General features: G+C 37.5%; 1 protein-coding gene and 1 long non-coding RNA gene across 3 annotated transcripts in view; one reads left to right on the top strand and one right to left on the bottom strand.

Moving 5' to 3' along the window:
* ZFPM2 (zinc finger protein, FOG family member 2) overlaps nucleotides 1-24,815 on the bottom strand; it is a 440,537-nt gene that overhangs the window by 44,092 nt on the left and 371,630 nt on the right. The window lies entirely within an intron of this gene.
* On the top strand, nucleotides 20,947-23,172 carry LOC118501760. The gene is made up of 2 exons (XR_004904416.1): nucleotides 20,947-22,058; nucleotides 22,262-23,172. It is a non-coding gene; the product is annotated as an uncharacterized LOC118501760 (long non-coding RNA).

Here is a 24,815-nt window from a genome sequence, read left to right as displayed (position 1 = left end):
TTATAATTCACATTTCTTACTTCTTTTTGAGAAATTAGATTCAGTTGAGAAAAGCAGGGCATAGAACTGGAAATTCAGATACAATATTCATTTCTGGAAATCAGGGGTGCTAGACAGAGACTTTACCCCGATAGCTTTTATTCAGAGAATTTCCACCAGTGTCACTGCATCTCAAACTTCTCATATCTGCATGGTATGACAGAGCACTTCAAAGCCTGAACTCAGTAAGTCCTGCTGTCTAAAATAAAGCATATATTCATGAATGAACTATTCTACCTCTGATGCTACCTACTTTCCAGGCAGTAGACCTAATAAATTCTATGCAAAGCCATTTGAATGTAGATTTGTAGTTGAATATTTGCTCATAAATTAAATAACTTCAACTTCTCTTTTAATATAAGCCCTTTCATCAACAGAAATGAAGCAACCACTTCTCTCAAAGTTCATAATTGTAACCTTCCCCAACTCCCATTATAGCTCTTGGACTCAAAGGAAATTGTATTGGACTTGGAACACTAACAACTCCATCCACCTTGCTGGAAAAAAAAAAAGTCAGTTTCATTTGAGCCTGATTCCTACTGAGGGGACATTCAACTTTACCGTAATCACTATATTTATGCTGTAAATGGTAACAGAGAAAAACATAAAGCAGTGAATAGTTGCATAATATTAAGCATGAATTAAAAATGTAAACATAAGTACAGTATTCTTAAAATGTATAATAACATGCTAGAAATGCTGACAATGTTATAACACTCATACTGAATATAAACATTTACTGAAACAGCAATACAAAATCCAATCCTCACTTAAAGAATGAGACATTTACCTACTAGCAATTATTTGGTATGAATAGAATTTAAAGGATTATTTTTTATTTACACATGTAATGATATTTTTGTCACCAGTTTTAGGTAGGAAAGATGCAAGGATATATTATTGCATCATGTAGAAATTAATATATAGTTAACGAATAAGATAATACAAATTCATTTATTTTTTTACCAAAGTCTTTTCCAACTTAAAGGCAGATCAATCAGGTTGCCAAGTATCAAACTTTGGTTACATGTATTTTGAAGTTACTTATTATTTAATGGACTCAGATTGAATCATTTGCGTTTTCAAAATTCAAGTTTCTTTCTCTTAAACAAATATTTTTTCCCCCTCTGGTGACAGTTGTTTCCAGTAGTAAACCCAATTCCAAAGGGAATTAAGAGACATTACGGTAAAAATGAAGACTTTTCCCAAGAACGGGTTCCACGACAACATTCGTGGGAGAGAGGTGAGGCTGTGTGCACTGAGGGCTCAGCGAAGCGCCCAAGCGGGGGCTCTGTGCACCAAGTTCACGGTGTGCGTTCTGTGGTCTGCAGCCTCCAAGTGTTAAAAGTCAGACTTTCATGCCACAAAACCCATCATTAGAATTTAAACCACTGATCCCTAGAACCTGCGATTTAAATTCCCAGCATATCATTATGTAACACAAAAAGTCACTTGTCATGGTGGAAATTGCAGTTAATTCCAGGCATCCTCCAGCCCTTTGTTTGGTTTGCTAATGAGGAGCACTGAGAGCAAAGCACGCCCCCCTTTGGGTGACCCTCGCCTTCTGGGTTGGTCCTGCTCAGGTGTGTTGGAGATCGTTCCCACACACTCAGAAATCAGATGCCTACTGCAAGCCCGACATGCTTGCTTTCTGCACTCAGAATAGGATTCTGAGCTTCCTCCTCCCTTCCTGCCCCTCTCAACCTCCCAATTATATCATGACTAAATTTTACTCTAGTGGTTTGAAAAACCTATACAAACGGTCAGGGTGTCCTAATGGAATCCTAACACTCTCTACAATTTATATTTTAGATTTCCCTGTGTATTTAAAAAAGAAAAAGGTTTTCTGCTTTCAAATGTCTATAAAGAGGCAGAAAAATATTTAGACAATTATAAAGAGGATTTATGACTGCAATCAGACCAGTGGAGAGGTAAGAGTTAGAAGCTCAGAGGATGTTGCATGTTCTTAAAATCACTCTGAGAAGTTCTTTTGCAAACAAGCTGGTTAATTATTAAGGCAGAAAAAGTGTTGTTTGCTTATTCTACATAGTTATGTTAAATCATAAACTAAGCACTATTTAAAACATTCTACGTTGACAAGGAAGGAGAGAATATGTACACAGGCTTTAAAATATGCGTGCAGTCACCACAAACAACCAACCGTTTCCTGTTCCTGACAAAGGAGTAAATAACCCATTGATCTGCAGCAGGGCACCTGCTTTGCAACCGGCTCCATATCAGTGGTCCCTGAACCCTCATTATTTTTCCTCAATTAAAGTTCATAGTCTCGAAAAGTCTGTGCTGAGCAGATGTACAACTGTTCTTGACGACAGAACACAGAAGAAATCACAAATTTAGGAAACTACTGCCATTTCATAAACCCCAGAATCACATCATTTGTTGTGGGTAAGAAACATTACAAACAATACGTCTCTTTTATAGGCTGCTAAGCCGACACATTACAGAAGAGAATATTAAAGTTAAAAAACTGTCACATGAGTGGTACATTATGAATACAGTCATGCAGTTTTTTTTTATGATTCAAATAATGGTTACTGAAATGAAAAAAAATTATCAGTGGGTTATAATGTAAAAATTGTGACTGAGAATTAGACAAAATTGGAAATATGAGCAAAACCAAGCACAAAGTAATGATCTGTAGAGAACCACAAAATGTAATAATAAATGCATTGCAGAAATATGAATTCAACTAATGCTAGTTTTATTTGCATCCTTTGCATAATCCTGAAATCTATGAGCACTGATCAGCAAAGGCAAACCATTTAAATAAAAAAAATGCAGCAAGAATCCAGTTTCAAATATAACTCGGAGACACTCGGCTGAAGAACTTTTTGTTTTTAAATTTACCTAAGGTCAAATACTACGGCATCATCCATTTAAAAAGCTATATAAAATACAGCTTCCATTGCTCATAAACCTCTTTTTGTGCTCAAGAAAATTAGGAAGAGAAGTAAGTCAGGGAGATGTTCATTTCCATTCTATTTTTAAAATGTTATCTTCGTAAGACATTGCAGTGTGTACTTCTTCAGTCAATAAGATGAAGTTCCTACACCCCATTTCATAGGCCTTCTTTCCCTCAGCGTCATTCTGACTCCACAGTGTGTACTCTACTGACTGCAGCAGATTGTGAGTCTGGAGGGCAGTGTATATGCTTGAAGCATCAATGGCTACACCTGTCATTTTCATTTTCCCGGGAAGAACGTGTTATTGTTTAATGCTGTAACATGGATTTGTTACAATCCAGCTTCCAATTTTGCCACCACCATGAGGAGACTCTAACTACCCATTAACAGACATTTTAATAATATTTTAACTTCTAGCCTCTGTTGTAATTATTTTTATTTAATGATCTGAGACACACAATTTCTTCCTGGCCATGCAGACTCCTGCAGTCTATTTTGGTTTCCCTGTATAACCATCACACAGTTTAAAAAGGTGGAAATAAGTCACGTTTATATGTTTGAGCATTAGTATGCTCAACCATTTAAAAATGGTTAAATATAGTAAAAATGGTTAGAATCTGCATGGTGTGAATATCGGTAGGAAAACCTTCTTCTTCACTTTTCCCTCCTACTTGCCCCTGGTTAATACAGACAATACTTTGAAGAAATTTCCAAATCCAATTGGAAAATCTACCTTCTATTCACCTAAAAGTCTTCAGGCTGCATTGATAATTCAGTTACTACAGGGCTTGATGAGAACATGGTGTCCTTCAGACAAAGGTTAGAGTTAGAGTATCCTGGGTGTTGGAAGCTCTCTTTAGTAGCTTTGTTCCAAGGTGAGCCTGGTTTTATGAAAATTCTTTTTGTATATTTCCCACCAAGTGGATTTCCTACATTTACATCTAGAATGTCAGAGTTGCTTTGAAGCCATATTTCACCAATTTTGCTGTTGGCAAAATTGGCTGTGCTGTGTCCATGTTGTTCTTTGCATCAGACAAACCCTGAGCATTACTTTTGCTTATTTGAGCCTTACGAGAACAAGTTCAGAGTGTGGGAACCAAAGGTACATCGTCAAAATAGACACACCATGGTGTATGGAGTACAATTCCGCATTTCTCAAGCACTGTGATATAATTGTGATGTAAATAACTTTACAACACATAACTTGGAAATATGCACTGATTTTTATAATTTCTAGATGTTATTACACTCATCTAATTTCACTTTCTTTGACTAATATTGATTTAAAGATCACATTTTTATATACCATTTATAAAATTAAAAACAGACTTCTAGTATATACTAGCTGCTAAGGTACTTTTTCAAATAATCCATATAATACGGCAATTTCACTTCAGATAAAATACACATACAATGAACTAAACCCACACCCTCTGCAGAATCTGCTGGAGAGATGAGTGCAGAATGCTACCAAGGCCGATCTCCCCTTGTTCTGGAACCTACCGGTTCTTTGATGGTAGGCGAGTTACACCCTCAAGACTCAGTTTCTGCATCTGCGAGATGTGGATCATTCAGTCTACAGGTTTCTTCTTCTTCTTTTTTTTTAGGATTTTAATAAAATGCCACATCAAATATCATCACACAGAAGATATCCAATAAATATTAGTCTCGTTTTAAAATATCTGTTTTGCCTTAAACAAAGCATTACCAAATACAAATTTCTTGTTTGTTTTCTGTCACTGACAATCATTGATGTGGCCAGCAGAAATCTTGCAGATACTTATCTCCATACATTTCTCCCTAAGATATTCCTTATGATCACATTCTCAATTCTTCTGAAATTGGTATCATTTCCAGCCTAATACAGCACATAAGATAATAGGATAGCATTTTCCTGGATAGTTAAATTCCTCTCTATCTCCATTTCTCCCTCTGTTTTTCTCTCCTTTTTTCTTCCACTTTTACTTTCTTGTCTCCTACTATCCTTTCTCTCTGCTCCCTCCCATTCTCTTTATCTCCCCTCCCCTTCCGTCCTTCTCTTTCATCTTAAAAAAATAATATTTGTTTGTTGTGAACATGAGACTGTTTGTTGCCTAACAGTCATTTGGCAGGAGGTGGAGGGCTGTTCTGGACAAGCTTGCAGTCCTTGAGAGGAAAATACACAGGTGTGACCCGGATATACCATGAGTGTTCTGCAAGGTGTTCAGGGGATTCTTAAAGTTTCTTTGTGCTTCTTAAAGAAAAACAATCTAATGTAGACTTGGAGCCTGCAGAGAAAGTAATGTGCATTTCATAGAAACACCTTTCTAGTTTCGCTTTCAAAAATATGTTTGACAAAAGGGAAGACTTTATTAGTCTTAATGTTTAAAGGGACCTTTTTCTGTTCTCATGGCATTCCAGGGAGGTTGTTTGTGTGTTTGTTTATCTCATCATTTTCTTACAGTGCCTGAGAGCAGCAATTTTCAACCCTTTTTGTCTAATGGCACATTTAAACTAATTACTAAAATTCTATGGCACACCAAAAAATGTATTTTTTGCTGATCTGACAAAAAAGTAGGTATAATTTTGATTCATTCACACTAGATTGCTATTGTTGTGTTGGCTGTTATCATTTTTCAAAAATAAATTTGACAATCTAAGGGAAAAGGGGTCCGTAACCCTGACTAAATAGTCAAGCATTGCATGTTAAAAAAAAAAGGCTCTTGCATCATGCCAGTTGAAAATCACTGCCTTAGAGGCTACTGATTTTTAACTCTTAGGAGTGAGTCACACACATTATACATATATATTGGACTACTTGGTGAGTTTTCTTTTTATATTTTTATATTTAAAGAATTTTAGCCGACAAATGCATTTTAAATGTATTCTTTCAAAATTCCAAAATATGCCCCGGCTGGTGTGGCTCAGAGGGCTGAGCACCGGTTCAATTCCCAGTCAGGGCACATGCCTGGGTTGTGGGCCAGGTTCCCAGTAGGGGGTGTGCAAGAGGCAACCACACATGGATATTGCTCTCCCTTTCTTTCTCCCTCACTTCTCCTCTTTAAAAATAAATAAATAAAATCTTTTAAAAAATTCCAAAGCATGTTTCCCCCTTTTGCACTTCAGTTTCACTTTCTTTAGTTTTCTCTTCTTTCTTCTTAATATTATCATTGAAACTAATTCATGAAAAGGGGACCAAAGAAAAATGAGTCAATATAGAATATTATTGATGCCTCAGCAATAATCCAAGCTATCTGGATGATACAATGTCCAGCTATTGTTGGCACTTTAACTCACGTCTATACAGTGACTCTCATTTTTCCAAGTGAATTAAGTGACAAGAAAATATAAGTTCAGACTTCTGGTCAGGATGGAGGCGTAGGTAGACAATGCTTCACTTCCTTGTGCAGCCACAGAGAGAATTACAACTACATCTCAAAACAAACAACAACCAGAACTGTCATAAAATTGAGATTTATGGTCCAACAACCAAGGATTTAAAGAGGCCACATTCATCCAGATGGGTAGGAGGGGTGGAGTTGCAGAGATGGGCCAAGAGGCATGGAGACATGGTGTGGCAGAGAGGAAGTGACAGCAGACCGGGAAGTCTCACACTCACGTGTGGTAGATAAAAAGATAGAAATTGGGAGGGGTAACTCGGGAGCAAGTACTCCCATCCACAGGCCAGACCACACAGCCTAAGGTTACAGCACCTGGAAGACAGATCCCCATTACTTATGACTATAATAAAAACCAGTGGGGTTTAGGGCAGCAGAAGAAAATGGCTGGATTTTCAGGACAGTCTGCTTAAAGTGCCTGCATGGACTTGGAATGTATGCAAACCCACTCATTCTGGGATTCACCACCAGGGCAACAGCTGGAAGGGCACCAGTTGCATACAGGAAGCAGGTGAAGTGACTGGAAATGGCAAACCTCCAGAAGCCAGGCAATGGCACTGTACCCTCTCTGAGTCCTCCCCCATACAGAGCCACAAAGCAGTAAAGCGGGTTGCCCTGCTCTGGAGAATATGAGGCTCCACGCCACACAATTTACAGGTGTCTTTTCTAAGATAGGGAGTCAAAGCAGAAACACAGAAACAAACACAGGGAGGCTGCTAATTTGAGGAGACAAAGAAATATGGCCCAAATGAAAGAACAGAAACCATCCCCCCCCCCAAAAGAAGTAAATGAAATGGAGATAAGTAATCTACCAGTTGTAGAGTTCAAAACACTGGTGATCAGGATATTCAAGGAACTCACTGAGTGGCAAAAACAAAAGGGAAGAAATGAAGGTTAAACTAAGTGAAATAAAGAAAAATCTACAGGGAACCAACAGTGGAGAGGAGGAAGCTGAGACTCAAATAAATGATTTGGAACACAAGAAAGGAAAAAGCATTCAATCAGAACAGCAGGGAGAAAAAAGAATTTTAAAAAATGAGGACAAGATTAAGAACCTCTGGGACAAGTTTAAATGTACCAACATTTGAATCATAGGGGTGCCAGGAGGAGGTGAGGAAGAGCAAGAAATTGAAAACTTACTTGAAAAAATAACAAGAGAAGCTTCCCAAATTTGGTGAAGAAAATGTACATATAAGTCCAGGAAGCACAGAGAGTCTCAAACAAGTTGGACCCAAAGAGGACCACACTAAGACACATCATAATTAAAATGCCAAAGGTTAAAGAGAAAGAGAAAATCTTAAAAACAGTAAGATTAAAGCAGAGAGTTACCTACAAAAGAGTTCCCATAAGACTATCAGCTGATTAAAAAAAAAAACTTTAGGCAAGAAGGGACTAGCAAGAAATATTCAAAGTGATGAAGAGCAAGGACCTATAATCAAGATTACTCTATCCAGCAAAACTATCAATTAGAATGGAAGGGCAGATAATGTGTTTCTGGGACAAGGTAAAGCTAAAGGAGTTCATTATCATCAAACCATTATTACATGAAATGTTAAAGGGACTAATATAAGAAAAAGGAGATCAAAATTGTGAACATTAAAAGGGTAACAAATTCACAACTATCAAAAACGAATCAAAAAAACAAACTAAACAAACAACCTAAACAGGAACAGAAACATAGATGTGGAGATGATTTGGAGGGTTAACAGCTAGGAAAGGGAAGGGGTAAAATGGGGGAAAGGTACAGGGATTAAGAAGCATAAATGGTAGGTACAAAATAGATGGGGATATCACAAATATTCCAGGAAATGGAGAAGCCAAAGAACTTATATTCAGGGCCCTAGGACATGAACTAAGGGGTGGGGGGATTACTAGAGGGAAGGGGGATACTGGGCAGAATGAGGCAAAACGGGAAAAACTGGGACAACTGTAATGGCATAATCAATAAAATATACTTAAAAAAAAAGAAAATACAAGTTCCTAAGTTCACTCCATCAAGCATTGTTTCTCTAGATGCTAACATTTTTTTTGGTATCTTTTAAAACTGAGCTAATTACTCCCAAAAGTAAAATCAGTAGCTATGGTAATGCATCGTATTATATCAATTTGAGCGCAAAGTGTTTATGTGACAGTTAATATAGAGAAATTGGTGCTATCAGTTTAGTACTTCAAACCATTAAGAACTTGAAAATTGCATTAAAGAAAATCAAAATTAGTTTTTTTATTTTAATTAAAAAACCATATTCATTAGTGTGGGCCAAATAACCCTCCCAAAACGGCAACCAATTATTTACCTTTGAAAAGACAGAAAACCCTCAACATTTTATGCCAGTTTAAGAAAAAGTATGTTACACTTCTTAGCACTCCTGGTTTTAAATAGAGAGAATGCAAACATAACTGATTCATTTGTGCTTTACTAGTGCTTAAAAAAATCAAGAATACACATTGAAGAACATACTTTCATTCTAAACATTAGCCTAATAATTACAGATATGTATGTCTGGATTCTCTTCTGGATTTTAAAATTTGGGAAGTAGTAATAAAAAATAAACTGTAATCAAACAAAAATCCTGGACTGGATGGCTTCACAGGTGAATTTTACCAAGTATTCAAAGAACCAACACCTCTCCTTCTCAAACTATTCCAAAAAAATCAAGAGGAGGCAAGACTTCAAGACTTATTTTATGAGGTCAGCATTTTCCATAGATCTAGATGTTACAAAGAAAGAAAATGATAGGCCATTATATCTGATGAACACAGATGTTAAAATCCTCAACAATGCCCTGGCTGGCATAGCTCAGTGGATTGAGCACGGGCTGTGAACCAAAGCATCACAGGTTCGATTTCCGGTCAGGGCACATGCCTGGGTTGCAGGCCACGGCCCCCAGCAACTGCACATTGATGTTTCTCTCTCTCTCTCTCTCTTTCTCCCTCCCTTCCGTCTCTAAAAATAAATAAATAAAATCTTTTTAAAAATCCTCAACAAAATATTAGCAAATTGGATCCAGCAATGCATTAAAAGATATCTTACACCATAATCAAGTAGGATTTATTCTGGGAATGCAAGGTTGGTACAGTATCTACAAATCTACAAACATGATATACCACATAAACAAAATGAAGTATAAAAATCACATAATCATATCAAGATATGCAGAAAAGGCATGTGATAAAATCCAGCACCCATCTATGATACTCTCAGTAATTTGGGAATAGAGGGAACATACCTCAATGCAATAAAGGCCATATATGACAAACCCACAGCTAATATCACACTCAGTGGGAAAAAACTAAAAGCCTTTATTCCTACTTCCCTTAGGAATAGGAACAAGCAAGGATGTCTGCTTTCACCACTCCTATTCAACATAGTATTATTGTACAAGTCCTAGCCACAGGGATCAGACAAGAATAAATAAAAGGCATCCACATTGGAAAGGAAAAAAGTAAAACTTTCATGATTTGCAGATGACACATACTGCATATATAGAACCCCAAAGATTCTACCAAGGAATGACTAGAACTGATAAATGAACTTACAAAGTAGCAGGATACAAAATAAATATACAGAAATCAGTTGCATTTTTATATACCAATAATGAACTATTAGAAAGGGAAAAATAAGAAAACAATCCCATTTACAAGTGCATCAAAAACAAAATACCTTAAAATAAATGTAACTAAGGACAAAAAAGAGCTGTACTCAGAAAATTATAAGACAATGAAGAAAGAAACTGAAGAAGATACAAATAAGTGCAAATACATACTGTGCTCATGGATAGGAAGAATTAACCATCATTAAAATATCCATACTACCCAAGGCAATCTATAGATTCAAAACAATTCCTACCAAGATACCAATGGCATATTTCACAGAACTGAACAAAAATTCCAAAAATTTATATGGAACCACAAAAGACCCAAAGAGCCACAGTAATCTTGAGAAAGGAGACTAAAGTTGGAAGAATCATCTTACCTACTTACTGTCAAACCATACTATAAGGCCAGAGTATTGAAAACAGCATGTTGGTGGCATAAAAATGGACATGTAGATCAATGGAATAGAATAGAGAGTCCTGAAGTAAACCCATGCTTTTGTGGTCAATTAATATTTGACAAATGAAGAACCTATAATGGGGTAAAGCTGGTCTATTCAATAAATGCTATTGAAAAAATTGGACAGTTACATGTAAAAAATGAAACTAGACCACCTTCTTACACCACATATAAGAATAAACTCAAAATGAATGAAAGGCTTAAATGTTAGACTCAAACCCATTAAAATCTTAGAATAAAAATGGTCAGTAAAGTTTCAGACATTTCTTGTAGGGATATTTTTTTCTGATACATATTCTCGGCCAAAAGAAACAAAAGAAAAATAAACATATGGGACTACATCAAACTAAAATGTTTTTGCACAGCAAAGGAAACAATCAACAAAATGAAAAGACAACACACTGAAGGGGAAAAGATATTTGCCAATGATACATCTGATAAGGGGTTAATATCCAAAATTTATAAAGAACTTGTACAACTCAATGATAACAACAAAAAAAAACCCCCAAAGAACCTGATTAAAGATGGTCAGAGGACCTGAACAGACACTTCTCCAAAGAGGAGATGCAGCTGGCCAATAGACATATGAGAAAATGTTCAACATCACTAATCATCAGAGAGTGCAAATTAAAATCACAGTGAGATATCCTGTCACACCTGTCAGAATGGCTATCATCAATAAATCAACAGACAACTAGTATTGGCGAGGATGTGGAGAAAAGGGAACCCTCATGCACTGTTGGTAGGAATGCAGAATGGTGCAGACACTGTGGAAAGCAGTGTGAAGTTACCTCAAAAATTAAAAGGAACTCCCTTATGATCCAGCCATTCCACTTCTTAGAATATTTCCAAAGAAACCAAAAACACTAACTTGGGAAAATACATGCGCCCCTATGTTCATTGTAGAGTTATTTACAATAGCCAAGATTTGGAAGCAACCCAAGTGCCCATCAGTAGATGAGTGGATAAAATTACTATGGTACATTTACACAATGGAATACTATCAGGTCTGTAAAAAAGAAGGAAATCTTACTTTTTTTGTGATGGCTTGGATGGATCTGGAGAGCATTATGTTAAGTGAAATAAACCAGTCAGAGAAAGACAAATACCATATGATTTCACTTACATATGGGGTCTACTGAACAACAACAATAACAACAAAAACATAATAGCAACAGACTCATAGATACGGAAAAGAGACTGAGAGTTGTTACAGGGAAAGAGGTTTGGGGGGCTGGGTGAAAAAGGTGAAGGGATATAGCAAAAAAAAAAACAACCCAAACTCATAGGCACAGACAACATCATGGTTATTACCAGAGGGAAGGGGGAAGGTAGAAGAGGTAAAGGGGGGATAAATGGTGATGTAAGGAGACTTGACTTGGGGTGGTGGACACACAATACAGTATATAGATAATATAGAATTGTATATCTGAAACCTATAATTTTATTAACCGATGTCATCCCAATAAATTCTATAAGATTTCTAAAATGTAGAAAAAAATAAATAAAATTATTGTGTTTGATTTAGAGACTTCCTTTACAATGATCAAATTTCTTTCTAACTGTTCATTGCCTATTTCTGTAATAAGAATTATTAGAAAAAATTAGATGAACTGATTAAGCATAAATAATATATACTAATTGTCTTACTAACAAAAGCCTTCTGTCCCCTCTGACTTTTATCATTCACAATCTCAATAGATTCAGTTTAAATACTAGGAGGTCATTTAGAGATGTTTTATATAAGATTAATGAGAGCAACATTTAAGCACAGAGGTATTGTGTTACTGTATTATGGTCAACAATGAAAAAAAATACCATTCTCCTACAAAGAGATATAAATGCCCCTGTATCCAACTCCACATGCATTGAGTAAGCTAAGCAAGTTGATTGGCACTTAACATTGCCAGCTGCTAAAGTTGCTCAACCTCAAAATATTAAGCCATACCCCATCCATGTGAATGTATGAATTGGTTCCACTTTGAGAATTCCACATGCTACCATGTAATACTAATGCATCTTGTGAGAGGTTTAAGGATTTCTTCCAAATCACTTTCTTTTCACCAGGGTTACCACACTAATATATTTAACAGAGACATTTACATGCTTTGCATTGTAAGTGCCTCGGAAATCCAAGCACAGAGCCTGCACATTTCCGCCGCGCCATCAGATGTAATGAGTTATGGTACTATCGGCATGTTGATAAGCTATAGCCCAAAGAAGAACAAGAAGGAAGTATAAAAAATATGGCCAGAGGATGGGATAAAATTATCAGCTAGTGTGTTTTCCTGTTTGGTTTTAATCTACATTTAATTAAATTCTTATCTTCTGTGTACTTATGGTTGCATTTGAATGGCGAGACTGCATTCATTATGAATGGTAAAACTTAACTCAGAGAACATTACATGAGGCTTCTTTAAAAAAGAGAAGAAAAATGCTGTCTTTATTCTTTACACTCAGGTCTTATAAAAGGGGACCTAACTCTCTCTTAGGTCAAGTGCAGTAGCACTTAACCTTTGGGTTAACTGATTTGGAAAGTTGGACTGAAATCACTTTTATGGTTTTTTTTTTTTTAATTCTTTTACAATCTGGAATTGTTATTATCAAGTTCTGAGCCTGAACAGAGCTGGCAAGGGAAACAGTGAAGTATTTTGAGGAAATGCCTTTTTCATTCTTAAAAACAGAGAGGATAACAGCAATTTTTTATTAGCACTGCAAACTGCATGCATTAGTCTGTATCCTTAATTATTAAAACCATTACATTTCTTTGTCTTTATATGGTGAAATAAGAAACACACACCTTAATTACTATTTAAAGCTTTTTTTCCCTGTGTCACAGACCCTTTGAATTCATTCAAGCATCCACATATTGCAGAGAAAAATAACAAAATGTTTGAACATGGCATTATTCTACACGCTGGTCTTGTAACATTTTTAGTTCTATTACAAGAATGGCAAGGCAAATTGAGAATGTCTTCAAGGCAGTGTTTGGTGCCTGCAACAACAAGCATGGTTGCCTGGGGTCCACCTAAAATCTGGGTCAGCCTTAACAGAGGGAAACGGAGGCAGAGTTTCTGATTTACACTTGAATGATTGCTATTGAAGAACTGAGTTTTGGGAGCAGATTTACTAGTCCACTGGATCCAAATTCACCAAAAACAAGAACAGCAACAACAAAAAATCCCGCATAGTTATATGTTTATATATACACACACTACACATCTATATACATATATGCACATCTCCCCTTAATGTTTATATATGTACTATGTGTACATATGTATGCATGTATGTATGTGAGGTCTGTCCAGAAAGTATCCATCCATGTATTATGAAAAATAAATACATTTATTGTAGAAGATATAAGATATCAGAAACACTGTACACAGGACAATGATGCATCAGTCCCCTTCAAAGTAGACATCTTGGGACCTCACACAGTTCTCCCAATCACCATCAACTGCCCCATTGTATTTTCCTATATCTCATCGATGGTCTGAAATCTCTTCCCTCTCAAAGGTGATTTTAGTTTTGGGAAAGGTCAGAAGTTATAGGGTGCCAAATCTTGGCTGTGGGGGGCTGAGTCACCTGGGTGATTTGATGTTTCACCAAAAACTCTGCATGAGACGTGATACATGAGTGGGTACATTGTTGTGATGAAGCTGACTATATTACCAGTTGCTCATAGGTGTGGCTGTTTTTGTCACATTGCATCTCTTGACCGATGAAGAACATTGAGGTAGTAGTACTCTCTATTAATTGTTTGGCCTGGAGGTGTGTACTTGTGATGGAAAACACAGTTAACATGGTCTTGATCTTGCTGCAACTTTACCACACCTTCTTTGGGTGTGGACGATCAAGTGACTTCCGTTGGGACAACTAAGCCCGCATTTCTGGATCATAGCCATAGACCCATGATCAACCTCTGGTTATGACCTTCTTGAGGAAATCTGGTTCATTGGTAGTGGGTTGAGTCAAGTCATTAGCAACAGCAGCATAATATTCCTTCTGCTCTGACAGCAAAAGTCACAGAACAAATTTTGCCGCACATGTTCATGCTAAGATCCTGCATCAAAATCTTGGACACAGCAGTTTTGGGAATCTCTAGATCAGCTTCTAGTTTTCATTCGCACTGTCAGTCATGGATCTTTGTTGACTGCAGCCTGTACACATTCAACATTCTCAGATATTCTGCTCATTGCAAACTTTCCAGAATGTGGATCACTTTTAACAGATTTCTCAACATCTTTGAAGTGTTTGTGCCACACTTTTATTTGGACTGCACTCATTGCATTGTCTCCAAAAACCTTCTGAATCATTTGAATAGTTTCCATAGAGGAATATTCAATCTTAAGGCAAAATTTGATGCAGATTCATTTCTGTACTCACTCGGTCATTTTGAGTGCTACAGCCACACAGTACACATGCTCACTCAATGGCATCTACTGCCCCCACTGACTAGTACAGTGAAGTCATCATTGTTCATGCACATGCCCACTCTTTTGGCTGCCAGGTCACATCGATGTTATACAAACCATTCTCATTACATTAACAATTGGTGGATAGACCTCAAACACACACACACATACTAGGAGAATACAGATTATTTTGCCACATATTTTCATAGCTTTTCTTAAAAGCAGTAATTTGTGACTAGTTTCTGTATGCCAACAAAATAAGAACACTTAAAATAAACACTTGTTATTACTTTGAGGAATACTAACCAGAAAGTGTTCAACATTCCAATTGAAAGCTCAGACTTTAACAATTACAAGTAAGTAATAGTAGTTACAAAAGACACATTTCCCCAAATAGCTCTAGCATTAGGAATGGTGTCATTCTACTATGACTCAGTTTTATTTTGAAAAGAACTGTAAAATTCCAATAATCTGGTCACAAGTTTTTACCTGACCCACTACAGACTCCATAACTTGGCTGTGTAATGGGATGCAAAGACCTTCTTCTAATAAACCACCGACCAGTCAGGCCCCCAGAGACCCCAAAGGGGACAAAGGATATTTTCAGTGTACATCCCTTACATCACAGAGATTTCTTTTTAAGATAAGAATTCTCATTTGGTTGGGCATTTATACAAGTCAGTGGGTGGAACTGCCATGCTCCTGTATGTAATTGGGTGTTAAAGTCACAATGGGGAGGAATAAAACCAAAACCGTTGATAGTTCTACAACACCAAGCTTCCTTTTTCAAAAATTATTCTTAATCTCAGAAGCCAAGAAAACAAAAACATTCTTAATAAATGACAAATCCTGAATAAAACATACCCTCCCCTGAAAACCCAGCTCTCTGAAGTCACAGCTTGATAATCATGTTTTACTATAACACGTAACACAGGTAAGTTAAAGATAACATTGGTTACTTGTTTTGCTTTAGTTGTTTTTTCAAAAATACCTTTACATGTAATCCCTTATTAGGTACAGTTAAAATATGTGGTTTTTGTTGTTGTTTATTTCAGTAAACACATGAAGGTGTCCATGAACATACACTAACAAGATGTTCTGTGTGATGCTTTTATCCGAAGAGTCTGACATGGGTAAGATAATTCAGTTCAATAAACACTTACTGGGCAACAGTATGTTGACTTAATTTACTAGTGGGCAGTCACCCTTTGAGGTATTGGGTAGACAATGATACACAATACAGTCTCTGTAAAGAATAATAATAATAAAAAACCCCAATACTCGAATACATTTGTTAAGGGTTTTATGGTCTAAGGATACATAAAAGTCAAAGGGGCTGAGATGGAGAAGATGTGACATTCAGCTGGTTATGAAAAGAAGAGTGAGAGGTTTTAAGGTGGAGAATCTATGGATGCCTAAGAAATGACATACGTACAACCCTTCTTGTTTCCTCAAAATCATCAAGATAATTGCAATTGAGCATGCCAAGAACTGCCAAAGAGGAGCAAACAATTGCTACATGAAGTTGAGAGATTACCAGGATGTAACTGTTTGTGTATAATGCTGTGGCTTGGGCTGCCTCCCAGTTACTTCTCTGTCCTTATCCCAGCCTCACTAGTCTTTAAATTTTCCAAATGTACAATTCACTCCATGTCCAGGCCATTTACACATGCTGTTCCACCTGCCTAGAAATCGTCCCTTTATTCCTACCCAACTATGTCCATCCTTCAAACTCAGCTCATATACCACTTCTTCAAGAAAGCTTTCCTCAACCTCCCCCTATGCATACACACTCTCTCACACAAACTCACACTCAGTCTGGGTGTGTTTACCTGGTTATAGGCCATTAAAAAACTGTATTCTTTTCTCTAATGGGCTCAGTTTGTGCTTATGCATTTGCTAGGATCTGTTTTTCTGACTAGAAAATAACCTCCAGAGAATATGGACTTAACTACCTATTTCAGTCCATGTTACAGTGACAGTCTAGCTGAAGTGCAACACCAATGTGTTAAATCCGTATAGGACTATAGCTAAAAGGCCTCCTGGTCATTCAAGGGCTGGAGTGGGACCTTCCTAGTGCTAGAAACAGGGTGGACAATGGGAAGAAGTGTTGCCTGTCTGATATTGGTGGAAGTGCTCAGGCATACATTATGTACCATGGCTAAACTGGTAAGAGTAGACTCCTCCTCAGGGAGCTATAAAAAGAACTGTAAAGAGCCAGGAATGGAGGAAGTCTGTGTTCCTACATGTGCCCAGTCCTAGCTCTGTAGGTGAGTCAGAAAAAAAAGGTGAGGCAGATATCAGGATAGTCTTTTCATAGTTTCTCTATGTGCATGTCTACCACATGCATATTGATGATACTTTTAAAGTTGAGGGTTCACTTGCTTTGACGTAAAAGTGACATCTTATGTTAAAGGATAAAAGAAGTCCACGAGCTCTTTCAGTAATAATTCAAATATTTGTTATTGTTGTTTTTCACAGCTGCCCTTCATGGAAAAAACACTTTGAAGTAAATAACGATAAAAAAAATATGAAGCTGGGGCTGGTGGAAGAAAATGCCTTCTGGTGGACTGTGAGCATTAAAAATAAATGCTTGAAAGAAACTAGTATAATATGTTCACTCTTATTTTATGATAGACACAAAAGTAACTTAAAGGGAGAATACTGTTGTGAGCTTCTGCTCCAATCAATGAGTTGGTATATAAAACATATATAAAATACATGTAAAAATCATAGGCACACAAAGATCATAGAACCACTTCTTCCTGTTTCACTGAGAAGTAGTTCACTGCTTGGGCAAAGAGGGTCAAGAGAACCCAGGAGATGTGAGTGTTTCGGATGAGATTGCCCTTCCCTGCTTCTGCAGCGTCTTCAGGGCAGGGCCGTGCATGTTCCTGGACAGCCCCACGCTATTCCTCACCGACACTCATAGCCTTACCATCATTCTCCGAGTTCTGATACAATCAGAGCTAACCCTGTAAGGTGGCGCATGTTAACTAGGCCTGCTGTGGTGATCATTTTGCAATTTGTACAAATATCAAATTATTAGGTCGTATACCTGAAACTAAGATGATGTTATATGGGAATTATATCCCAATTTAAAAAAAGATTAAAAAGAAGTCATCTTATTGTCACCTTTATCTCTGTTTTTTTTTTTCCCCAGTCATTCCTAGACACCCAGGACTCCCATGATCCTCACCCCATAAATTAATCCCCATACAGTCTGGCATGACCTCTCTCATACTTTACCAACTTCCATAAATCCTTCCATTGGTACTCAAGGAAAATTTCCAGCAAAATCTTCTATAGCCTCAACCTCTTCTATGAACATTCACTCTGCCCTTTGCTCTTTCTCTTTCTACTGGTAGCTGCTTTTATGCCCATGAGCTGCATATCACTTGGCCTGCAGGCGGTACCCCTCACTACAGACTACCCTCCTTCCCAACTCTAAAAACATTTTAAAAATCCTCAACCCAGGACATATTTTCATTGCTTTTAGAAAGGGGGGAAGGGGGAGAGGAAGTGGGAGAGAGAAACATCATCTCAAGAGAGAAGCATTGACTAGTTGCCTCCCATAGGAGCCCAGACTGGGGACTGAACTGCAACCTAGTGGCATGTGCTCTGAGCATGGATCGAACCTCCAACATTTCGGTTAAGGGACAATGCTCCAACCAAGTGAGCCACACTGGCCAGGACTAAGAACATGTTTTGAATCTCATATTTTTATACTTTCCATTCTTGACACAGTCATTTAGGTATTTCCATGTCATTTGTCATCATTTCTTGAAAACTTAGCTCTTGGATCTTTTCCTCCACTGTTCCTGATTTAATTCTTCGTGAATGCAAAATCCACAATATCCAGGCAGATGATCACATGAACTCTCAATTCCTTGACTCCCTCTCATTCAGTGGTCTTGCTCTCCACCTTACCTCCAACTACTCATTCTCTGGGCCTTTATAGTACCAATAATTTTGGTCCTCCCCCATGTAATTTCACATCTGAGCATCTCATTGGCTTAGCCGATGGCTCTTATAAAGATCCTGTCTTTATAATTCACTCTTTCAAGGAGTTTCATTTCAATATTAACATCACTAAGACTCAACATCCAATATTGCCATCTTTTCCCCATGTCCTTATTCCCCTGCTTTCCCAGCTTAAATGCTGTGTCCTTTACTCTAAACCCTTCTTTGCAAATATCCTCCTCTCCCTCACTCTCTTGATCCATGAAATTAGTCTGACAAAACCCCCACGTGCTCCATCTAACTCTCCTCCTACTCTGCATTTACACCTAGCAGTAGACTAGATAAAGAAAAACATACAACAATCCTGTCTCATTTAAAATTCATGACCCATAACATGCAGCAGGTCAGTGGTGTTCCCTGGTCCATTCACTCTCCAACACCCATTTCCCATCCATTCTCTCCCAACTCTGTTTCCTCATTCACTAAGAAGATTGTAGTAACCAGAGGAGAGCTTCGTTTCTACCTCCTCATCAATTCAACTATATGCTCCAGTGTCCACATACCAGATCTGCTCTCAAGACTGTTATTATGGATGTTCAGTTCATGCCCTTATTTAAGGCCACCTCCCAAGAGAAACCAGATGTTTTCCTCTTTTCTGTAAAATCAATTTTTCAGTCTAAACTGTATCTTTCCCATGAACATGAAAACACACTATAGTATCAGTTAGAGCATCATCCTGATCTGCTAAGGTTTCAGGTTTGATTCTTGGTCAGGGCACATACAAAAATCAACCAATGAATGCATAAACAAATGGAACAACAAATTGATGTTTCTCTCACTACCTCTCAATCAATCAGTGAAGAAAAGGAAACACACTATAATTTCTGCATCATAAACAATAACAAGATAATACCCCCCACTGCCAGTTCTTATCTATCTGCTCCCATTTAAAGCAAAACTCCTTGAACTAGGCATCCCTGCTTGTCATCTCCCAAAGGGACTTTCCAATAGCATTCACTCCCACACCTACAAGGAAACTGATCCTGTTAATATCACCAAAAACACTGCTAAATGCCAGGTTCTCTTCTTAAGTCTCTTCTTACTCGACCAACTGAAAAAAAATTGAGCACAGTTCCTTCTAGGAACACTTTCTTCTCTTGCTTCCAATCAGCACACCCTCCTGGTAGTCCTCTGACCTGGCTGGCTGCTGCTCCTCAGTTTCCCTTGCTACACCCGCCTCCTTCATTCTGTCCATCACTCCGGGCTATTCTGCTGTTCACTGAACACGCCAAAGCGGTCCTGCTTCTACCTGGAAATGACTTTGCTAAAGCAGCGTTAGCTCCTTCAGGCTCTCTCAAATGTGCCCTTCTCACTGAGGCCTTCTCTCACCAGCCTACTTTAAATTTCAAACCTCTGGGTTTCATTTTTCTCTCAGTCTCATTTTTCACCACTTTCTAGCATTTAATAAAGTATTCATGTTATGCACTTGTTTATCATGTTTTCCCTATTAGAATGTAAGCTCCTAGGGGGATAAATTCCCTGCTAGATTTCATGCCTAGGACAACAGCTGGCATGCAGGAGGCATGGAGTAACTATTTCTTGAATAAATAAATAAAATAGACCAATATTTTAACTTTTTATTGTATTTTTTATGCTCCATAATGTAAGAAAATTGTTTTCTGTCTATTTTCCATGACTCTAAAATAATTACATTTATACATTAGTGTGCTGAACTTGTCTGGTATTTTAATAATATAGAATTGCATGCCCATAATTAAAGCTAATTTTATTATTTTTACAGTGTCATTTGGCTTTAGGGTATATGTCTGAGCTATGAAAGTTATTTACCATTGTCTTTTTATTGCTTTATTCATCATACTGCATTAGAATAAACACTACTATATTGGCATGAAACAATATCTCTCACATTTATATTGAGCAACTCTTTTTGCACCTCTCTCCTCCCTTCATTTATGTCTTAACCTTTGTAGGAGACAAGGAGGAAAAAATACTTGATTTTCTACAGAACAGACCTACATGAGGCAAATGGAGTTAAATACTGTGCAATAGTTTCTATTTCTAAACTCAGTTTTGACTGTCTGTGACGCATGTGATGAAATTAAGAACAGCATATAAAGATAGGATTTGCTTGGATTTCCTTGTCTTTGGGATCAATTATTTTGACCTAAGTCCATTAGCCAGGCTGCCCCAGTATTAAGGAACATTTTTTTTCCAGTAATTTTAAGCCAAATACAATAATTTCTGGGGCTAGGTGAAGATACAGGGAAAAGAAAAAGGGGTTATAAGAAAGCAAACTTGCAGAAAGAAACATAAAAAAATTCAGTACTTCCTGAAATACACCTGAAAGCATGACACCCATTATTTATATTGGCAGTGCTTTCCTTACAATCGTCACCTTTTTCGGCACTCACCTCTAACCCTTCCATTTCTGAAACATTCCTAGGTAGACTTGAAAGAAGCCATTAGAAGCCTATCTGCCCAGAAGCCCTGAAGAAACTATAGCTGCCAAGTGTCCTTACTGTTTACATAAGAGCAATCCGAGGTATCAACCAGCAGGATGGCAGAAATTGTTCTGTCGGGAAAAGGAAAGCAGAATTTATCCTAACTGAATATTTCTATGAAACAGGTTATAAGGAATTCTGGTTCTGCAGTCAAGTACACATCCCCCACGTGTATGCGTATTTCTCCCTACAAACATGAATATTCAGAAATACAATTCCACTACATGGGAACAACCTAAGCAAATTACTGAAACATTAGGAAGACCAGAAAAATGCTTTAATGTAATCCAAGTGCTCACACAGCCATGAACAGTTTGCATCAAATAGTCGAGGGAAAAAGATTAAACTGCATTTCATTTACTTGTTATCATCTGTGACTGAGTTGTTTGATCTGTGTTAGTTACCATGTTAAAGGCCAAAAGTTGTTATGGAACTATTCTTTAATGTAACTCTTGCTAACATCTGAAGTGTTTTCTAAATGATTTTCTTTTTGTTTTTTAATTCGTTGTAATCTGAGGCTGAGAACAGAGAATGTGCATTGTTTTACAGAAGTGTTCTCCAGGATTATTGAGATAGTCTCTCTACTCCTTGAGCACCTGGAAGTTATATTTTTATTATTTTCAGTGGGATTCTTTTTTCCTCACCACTTCCCAATACTGCCAGTATTCTTGCTGCTGACAAACATTTCATTTTCTAATCCATCATGATCTGGGAAGCCAACTATTTGTATAAAGTGTGCCTAAATTAAGAATATGAGTTCTAGTCCTGGCTGGCATAGCTCAGGGGATTGAGCGCGGGCTGTGAACCAAAGCATCGCAGGTTTGATTCCCAGTCAGGGCACATGCCTGGGTTGCAAGCCATGGCCCCCAGCAACTGCACATTGATGTTTCTCTCTCTCTCTCTTTCTCCCTCCCTTCCCTCTCTAAAAGTAAATAAATAAAATCTTTAAAAAAAAAGAATATAAGTTCTGAGTGAAGATACAAGGGACTCATAATAGTAAAAAGTATTAGACTAAAATGCAAAGCTTTTTGTGGTACCTAAATTTTTGCTTAAATCAAAATCTACATTTGCATCTATTGAAATGTATACCTACATTTAATTTTAGCTGCTTTTTGTTTGTTTTCTCATCTTTCTAGGTTCCTGGGTGTGTCCAGAACATTATATTGATGAAATATGTACGCATGATACATTACTGCAATATTTGCCTACAAGATAGCACCCTCTACAACAAAAGATTGACATTTAAGAGTTATATGGAGGGTGTTCTGATTAGAGGAGGCCTAGGGGCAAGTTTCTTCGGTGATGTCACATCTGCTTTTATCCCACGGCAACTGCCTCTGACATACCGCCCATGCTTGACCCAAGCAAGATCAAGGTCGTGTATCTGAGGTGCACTGGTGTGGAAACTGGTGCTACAGATCCCTGGACCCCAAATTTGGGCCCCTGGGTCTGTTTCCAAAAGAGGCTGGTGATGACATTGTCAAGGCCACTGGTGACTAAAGGGTCACGCTTATAATGAAACCAACCATTCAGAACAGACAGGCCCAGACTGAAGTGGCACCTTCCACTGCTGCCTTGCTCATCCAAACCCTAAAGGAACCACTCTGAGATGGAAAGAACAATAGGAAGCACAGAGATCCTAACAGCACTTTTGATGAGATTGTCAACACTGCCTGGCAGATGCAGCACCAACCTTTGGCCAGGGAACTCTCTGGAACCATTCAAGAGATCCTGGGGACTTCCCAGTTTGTGGGCTGCCAAGTTGATGGCTGCCACCCCTGTGACACCATCGATGACATCAGCAGTGGTGCAGTAGAATGTCCAGCTAGTTAAGAACTACAAAGGAAAACATTTTGATAAAGGATAATTTTACAACTGCCCCCCGCAAAAAATGTTCTGTGGAAGTCCTACCGTCTCCATGATTCCCTTGGTAGGGAATCGTCTCAGATTCATGCTCAAGACTCATGCATACAAGCCCCTTGTCTTCCAATTAAGATGTTGTGAGGCTGAAGAAGGCCACAGATGGAATTTAGGAGGTTCATGCATATCTTATGATTATATGCAGAATCACGTGGGCATGTGCATACATTTTAGCTGAATGAGTAAAGAATTTGATGTGAAAAAAATGTGAAATCCTTAATGCCCAAGTGCAGACGGTTAGTGAATTGATGAAATAATAATGGTTATATCAACTTATTATTCAATGTGAAGAGTGATTGGTATTTGATCTGGTGTTAATTAAAATTATTAGGGATCGTATTTACAGAAGTAATTTCTGTAAGGACTTGCATTATATTAGAAGAAATAGTCCTTGTGTACAGAAGCAGAATTCAAATATTTAGGTAAGGAAGAAGTTGTCTAATAAATTACAATATTTTTGTGGAATATTATAACCTAAGCATCAATAAATTCTCAAGTGTTTATTAATTTCTTATTCTTGCTTCCAGGGCAGGGGTATCAAACTCATTTTCACCAGGGGCCACATCAGCCTTGTGGTTGCCTTCAAAGGGTTGAATGTAATTTTGACTCCTTAACAGTTAAGGAGTAGTTACATTTACAGTCCTAAAATTATTTTGGCCCTTTGAAGGCAACAGCGAGGCTGATGTGGCCCCCCCGTGAAAATGAGTCTGACAGTCCTGTTCTCAGGGGTCTGTGATAATGACTCATGAGTTTGTTTGAAGAATTTTCAATATGCTTGGCATTTCATACCACAGTATAGAAGAAGTGAAAGAAATTAATACATGCGCCTGTTTGCCCTGGTCCTAACTACTGAAAAATCTTTATTTTTTATCAGCCTATGTGTTAGAGCATGCCAGGTTGGCTCCTTATGAATGTAACATTCCTTGTAGCTCAGTTAAGACAACAAGTTAAACTATTTTGAAGAGTACCAGAGACTCAAGGTCAAAGCCATTCATACTGAGATGAGCACTAACTTGGCAAAGGCCTATACTGCAGAGACATACTTTACAGAGGTATATGTTACTCAGGTAAATGTTCCTTCCATCTCTGTACTCAGAGATCACACTTTAGCTCACAGATATATTGGCATCTGCATTATGATTTGATTTCTACTTTAGTTCATGACAATTGTAACCATCCTGGCATATTAAAGTTCACATTTCCACCCATAACAAAGGTTGGATGACTTAAAAGTGACTCATATTGTATGTTTATGATAAAATAACCACCAAAAGAATTTGGTGGTTATCGCCTTATGTTTTATTTATTTTTACATGAGTTTGCTTTTGTTTTATTTTTAAACCACTTTATTGAGATATAATTGACATAAAATTGTATATGTTTAATGTTTATAATGATGAATTTGGAGATAAGTATACATTTTATATATTATTCTGAAACTTTGACTATGTCTGTTTTAAAATCTTTTTCTATAATATTGTCTGTTGAAAATCTTCTTAAAATACACACTACATTACACTCAGAAGGAGTCTCATGATCTGACCTAAAAAGGACCCTTAAAATGGTTTTATATTAGAAAGGAAGATACTGCTAAAATAA

This window comes from Phyllostomus discolor, chromosome 7, assembly GCF_004126475.2.
Source record: "Phyllostomus discolor isolate MPI-MPIP mPhyDis1 chromosome 7, mPhyDis1.pri.v3, whole genome shotgun sequence".
NCBI lineage: Eukaryota > Metazoa > Chordata > Mammalia > Chiroptera > Phyllostomidae > Phyllostomus > Phyllostomus discolor.
Note: the sequence above shows the minus strand (reverse complement) of the source record. Positions and strands in the feature narration are given on the sequence as shown.